The sequence below is a fragment of the Fomitiporia mediterranea genome (assembly GCF_000271605.1).
Source record: "Fomitiporia mediterranea MF3/22 unplaced genomic scaffold FOMMEscaffold_13, whole genome shotgun sequence".
Taxonomy (NCBI): domain Eukaryota; kingdom Fungi; phylum Basidiomycota; class Agaricomycetes; order Hymenochaetales; family Hymenochaetaceae; genus Fomitiporia; species Fomitiporia mediterranea.
In genome coordinates, this window is record NW_006760398.1 from 563,227 (window position 1) to 569,648 (window position 6,422).

Here is a 6,422-nt window from a genome sequence, read left to right on the forward strand (position 1 = left end):
CTGGGAGTACATGGTTAACAAAGGCCTCTTAGATAAAGGTCTGTATGTATTAAGCTAGTTCTACTTGTAACTACTAATCTGGCAGGACAGTAGGGGTGGCAGTCAGTATAGTAGGGTCCATGTTTATACTATAAAGGAATCAACACTAAACTAAAAGGGGTAATGAATAGAAGAAGGGTGGCAAAAGTTTAAAAGGGTTTAGAAAGTTTAAAATTTAAAAATGTAAAAGGGTTAGGACAAAGGAAAGAGATTAATACAACAGTAAGTACTGATGCTCAAAACATAGGGGAGTTGTAGGGTGGTAATGGGTAGTCTTGATCTGATGTCAGCAACAGTATAGAGGGGACCTGAAGGCTCAGTGAGGGGACCCAGGCTACAACTATCTTACACAACAGAAATACAGAATGTGAGTACTAGAATGTAGTCAGAACTCACAGAGCAGACAGAGAGAGAGAGTGAGACAAGAGTAGAGTATATAGAGTGAGCCTAAGAGTACAGGACTACCTAGAGTAGACAAGATCAAGACTACAGGACTAGTCTGATCTTGTACACCTATATATACTAAACTACACAAGAGTACTCAGAGAGTATGAGCTACTAAGAATGATAAGTCACAAAGAATGAAAGAAAGGAATGTCAAAGATAAAGGTACAAAGAATGAAGGGATGGACAAAGGGTAAGAGACTATAGAATGATACAAAGAATGAAGGGTGTCAGCAACAGTATAGAGGGGACCCAAAGGCTCAGCAAGGGGACCCAGGCTACAACTATCCTACACAACAGAAATACAGGACACAAGCACTAGAACATAGTCAGAACTTGTAGAACAGGCAGAGAGAGAGAGTGAGACAAGAGTAGAGTATATAGAGTGAGCCTAAGAGTACAGGACTACCTAGAGTAAACAAGATCAAGACTACAGGACTAGTCTGATCTTGTACACCTATATATACTAAACTACACAAGAGTACTCAGGGAGTATGAGCCACTAAGAATGATAAGCCACAAAGAATGAAAGAAAGGAATGTTAAAGATAAAGGTACAAAGAATGAAGGGATGGACAAAGGGTAAGAGACTATAGAATGAACAGAGAATGAAGGAGTGGTCAAAGGAATGGAATAATGAAGTAAGGAAGGGTAGTAGTAAGAGTCAGCACACATATAGTCCATAAACAGTGCCTCTGAGGGACAGAAGTCCTGAGTTCTAGTACAGAAGGGTGCAGAACCCTTAGAACTGAAGGTAAGAGAGCAGAGAATCATAACATCACCCCCCCTCTAAAACCAATTGTCCTGATTGGTAAACATTAGACTCAGTCAGTGGCTCAGGCATAGGTTGAAACAGTAGGGTTTGGAAATCTGTGAGGCAGAGTTGATACAGAGCACCTGAATAAAGTTGATAAAAGTCTTGGATTGCCTTAGTAGTATGGGTGAGATTCTCAGCAGGTTCCTAAGTGTGTTCTTCAACTAGGTATCCCTTCCAGTAGATAAGGAACTTGAGTTTTCTGCACACTAGCTTAGCATCTACTACATACTCTACTTTGTATTCTGGTTCAGAACTAATGAGTTCTGGTGGAGGCAGTAGGGGTCTTTGTTGTAAAGGAAAACCTAGATTATAGTATTGAGACAGTAGAACCTTGTTAAACACTGGGTGTATACACTTCCATATTGCCAGAAGTTGGAGTTTGTAGGCAGAGGCACTGACCTTCTTTTTAATAATGAAGGGTCTGAAGCACTTGTTGTCCAACTTCTTCATTAGACAATCTGTGGTCAGGTTAGTGGCTTCTAGCATAACTTTGTCACCAGGCTGGTAATCCTCAGCTGCAGACCTCTTCCAATCATAGTTCTACTTTATGACCTGTGTTGCCTTTTCCAAAAGAGCTTGTGTGTCCTCCCTGGTTCTGTGCATCTGTTCTACAAAGTCTGTTACAGATTCAGAACTGCTGTTCTGGTTCAGAACTGTCCCCTAGTATGAATGTCTCTCATGATTGAGGAAGAACAGGGACTGTCCTGTTGTAGAGTGTTGCCAGTTATTGTGTATGAATTCTGCCAGAGCTAGCCATTCAGACTAATCCAATTACTGATGATTGATGAACATCCAGAGGTAGAGCTCAATCTCCTGATTGACTCACTCAGTTTGACTGTCAGTCTGCAGGTGATAGGTAGTAGAAGGGTTCCCTTGAATTCTGAGAAGCACATACAAGTCCTGTATGAATTTCAACTTGAATTACAGTCTACAATCATGAATGAGCTTCTGAGAGAGTCTGTACAACCAGAAGATGTGATCCTGATAAATACATACTATACCTTCAGAAGTGAGTTCTGTTTGGGTCAGAACTGTGTAGACTTGCTTGGAGAATTGGTCAACAATTATACAGATAGTGTTGTAACCCTAAGACTCAGGTAGCTTACTAATCAGGTCTACTAAGACTTCTTCCTAAGAGTGATTTAGAATCTGATACAGATGTAGGGGAGCCTGAACCCTTGTCTAGTAGGCCTTAGTCTGTTAGCACATATTACAACCAGTCACATACTTCAGGATTTCCCTCTACATTCTAGGCCACTAGTAGTTCTGAGTGATGAGTTCCTGTGTTTTGTGTTAGCCTGGATGTTCTGTGGTTGGATTGTTGTGATGAGCTCAGACAATGTCCTCCTACAGTTTCTGATCCTTCAGAACATACAGTTGGCCTTCCTAGTAAACCCATCCATCCTCATCCTCCTCCCAATCTCTAGCCTGCTTCTCTAGTTGCTTCACTACAACCTAGTCCTATGTGTGTCTCAGAGCTTACTGTATGTGGGTGACAAAGTTGACATCCTTGGATTTGAGTCAGATCTCTCAGATTGTCTTAGACACAAAACAGGAATTGTCTAGGAGAATAAGATTTTTGTTATCATTCTCCCCCCTTTCATGACCTGCTTGTCTTAAGAGTAAATTAGCTTTCATCATTTGTGTTCTAGGTTTGTGGGTCAGCACAAAGTCAAAGTCCTACAGTTCTAACATCCAGCAGGCTTAGCAGCAGTTGAGCTTCTAGGGAGCCCAGAAGTACTAGAGATTAAGGTGATCACTCCAAATCTCAAACTTCTATACAGTACTGAGGAGATATTAATACTACTCTTCTAGGGAACAGACAATTACAAGGAGTTCCTTGTCATAGATAGGGTAGTTCTGTTCCATTATAGAGAGGGATTCTAATTGGAACACTATCAGACACTACTTTCTGTCAATGAACTAGGACAGTACTACTCTATTTGCAAAGTCAGAAGAATTGGCTTCAACTCAGAACTTGTTCACAACTGTCAGAACTACTAATACAGGCTTACTAGTGATGGCCTGTTTGAGGGACTCAAACACAGACTGCTGCTAATCATCCCATTGCTAAGGAACATTCTTGCTAGTAAGATTGTGAAGGGGCTAGGCAATAGTACTGAAGCCTTGAATAAAGTGTTAGTAGTAGTTTGCAAACCTAAGGAATGCTTGGACCTGTTTCAGGTTCTGAGGTTGTAGCCAGTTCCAAACTACAGTCACCTTTACTGGATCCATACAGACCTTACCTCCACCAATCACAAAGCCCAGATAATCTACTGACTCCTGTACAAAAGAGTACTTTGCTTCTTGGAGGAACAGTTTATTATCTTGGAGCTATTGTAGAACTGCTCAGATCAGTTAGTAATGGTGCTCAACTGTCTGGGTGAAGATTAGAATGTTATCCAGATACACACTAATGTGCCCTGAGTCAATCAGATCTGTGAGAATGTGATTCATGAATGACTGGAACATTGTAGGCAAGTTAGTTAGTCTGAAGAACATTACAGTTGGTTTGTACAATCTGTGATTGGTTTGGAATGCAGCCTTCCACTCATCTCTGTCTTGGATCTGAATATTATTGTATCCCTATCAAATGTCCAACTTAGTGAAAACCCTGAATGTATGTGTCTTATCAATGAGCTCCTGAATCAGGGGAAGCAGGTACTTGTTTTTAACAGTACCCTCATTAAGACAATGATAATCCTGGACTGGGTAGAGCTTCCCATCTTTCTTTTTGACAAAGAAGAAAGGGGAGGCTATAAAGGACTTTAAGGGTTGGATCTGACTGTTCCAAAGATTTTCCTAAAGGAACTCATCAAGCACCTCCTGCTTGTCTCTGTTGAGCAGGTAGACCTTACAATCCTTAGGTTGGAAACTCTTGGTCAATTCAATTGTATAGTCCTAGAGACAGTATTCAGGAAGCTGGTCAAATTCCTCTTCACTGAAGACTTCAGGGAACTCTCAGACAAAATCCAGCAGGCTGAGTCTACATACATTCTAGAGTAGAGTTGTTCTGAGAGGGTTCTGGACTGGTTCTGTCTTGGATATCCTTCAGATTGACTCTATTCTGCCTTAACTGGAATATGTATCCACATATCTATCCTAGTCAAAGAAGAACAATCAGTCACCTTCATCAGAACTGTTAGTAACATCAGAAGCATCTGTATCCACTCAGAACAGTAGTACAAGGTAACTGTAAGACTCAGGACACTAATCAAACACAAGTGTCTACTCTAACTAGTCAATGGTAGGGTTGTGAGCCTTGAGCCATTTGAATCCAATAAAGATGTCTGTCTTTCTAAGGTTGGTGACTCTGAACTCAATACTTTCCTCATAATCCTGAATGGTCATCTGTAGTTGGACAAACTCAGTAATCCAACCATTCTGGTTCAGGGTTCTGTCTGTATTGTATACTAGGATTGGAAGTGGAACACATCAAGTAGGGAGGTGGTGTTCCTGTACAAAGGCCTTATTAATGTATGAACCAGTGTATCTACTGTCTATCAGAGCTGTTGTTTGGATCTGGCAGGATCCTAAGAAGGGAGCCAAAAGGACAGGGACCTGTAGCTAGTGCCTAGAACATCCTCAGATGAACTACTGCTTGTTCTGAAGGGAACATACAGCTTACACAGCCTTGTTGTCTGAGAGGGTGAGTATATACACCAACATTTCCTCATTAACCTCTCTCTTTCAACAAGGACAGACCTATGTCCTCAGCTGTGAACTCAGCTGAGACTATCCCTACTTGATACTATAGACAAACTACTGAGTGGTGAACAGGGCTAAGTAATGTTCTGAACATTCTGAGATCTTAGAATGCAGAAGTGGCAGGTCAGATTGTACAGATTTAGACTCAGATGAAGTATGAAGAGAAGAATCAAAAGAATCAGAAGAAATAGGAGAACTATCTACTTTTGTTTTCAACTTTTTTCTTTCTAATAAATAATTTTGTTGATTTATTTTTTCTACTTTTTCTTACTTTATTTACTTCTAATCCTACAGTGTCCATTGAATCAAAAGTGGCCATTAAAAAATCTGAGTCATAGCCCTTCAGTACTACATTCACTGTTAGGCCTCTACAAAATCCTGGGGTACATAGTCAGGGTCTGAGAGTTCTGAGGTGACTTCCAGATTTGCAGAAAAGGCTTCTTACTACAAATCCTGCTTGTCACTCATTATTACTCTAATGACCTGACAGATATGCTGTTACTTCTGTGGGTAGTCCTTAATTTAGTGTCCTAACTTTCTGTAGGTGAAGCATGCTCCTTGCTTTTAGGCTTCTCCAATGTCTATCAGAACAGATTGATTACAAATTACAGGCAGATCAACCTGAGGGCTTAGAACTGTTGGAGCCAAATGTATGTGTAGGTGTTCTGTACAGACTTAATGTATCTGAGCTGTAGCTTGGTTGAAGGAGATGGTGTGTGTCTTCCACTCAGTGTAGGTGACTAGTTCTAGTGTCATTCTGAGAATCTTATTAACCAGTTCTGGGTGAAGAGCTTTTTCAAGTATTCTGATGAGGACATTATCAAACCTGAGTGTGAATCCTGCCTTCTGGGCCAGGATATCAAACTCCTGAAAGAAGGCATTAGTAGAATGTTTGTCCTGTCACAGAGATGCAAGCTTGTTCTACACATTATACTTCTCATTTGGATTGATGAAGGAAGCACAGAGCTGCCCTATGAATTCCAAGTATGACTTGTTGTTCTAAAGTCAGATCAGGCTTCTAATCCAATGACCTTCAATCCAGTTCTGGGCCCAGGTGGCCATGTTGCCTTCCTTTATAAAGGAGAGGACAAATAGGACACAATCAAGATCTGAGGATAGATTGGTTGAAGCAGCAGCCACATATAGTTTGACTTGGTGCTGGAAGTCCTTAAAGTGCTACCCATTGAAGTCTGAAGGGCAGGCTACATGCACTTTCTTTCCAGAACAGGTTGTGACTTCTAGAACAATCAGAACAGGTTCCAAAGGGGCTGGAGGCATGTGGTTAGCAAAGGCCTCTTAGATAGAGGTCTATACATATTAAGCTAGTTCTGCTTGTAACTGCTGATCTGGCAGGACAGTAGGGGTGGCAGTTAGTGTAGTAGAGTCCATGTCTACACTACAAAGGGATCAGCACT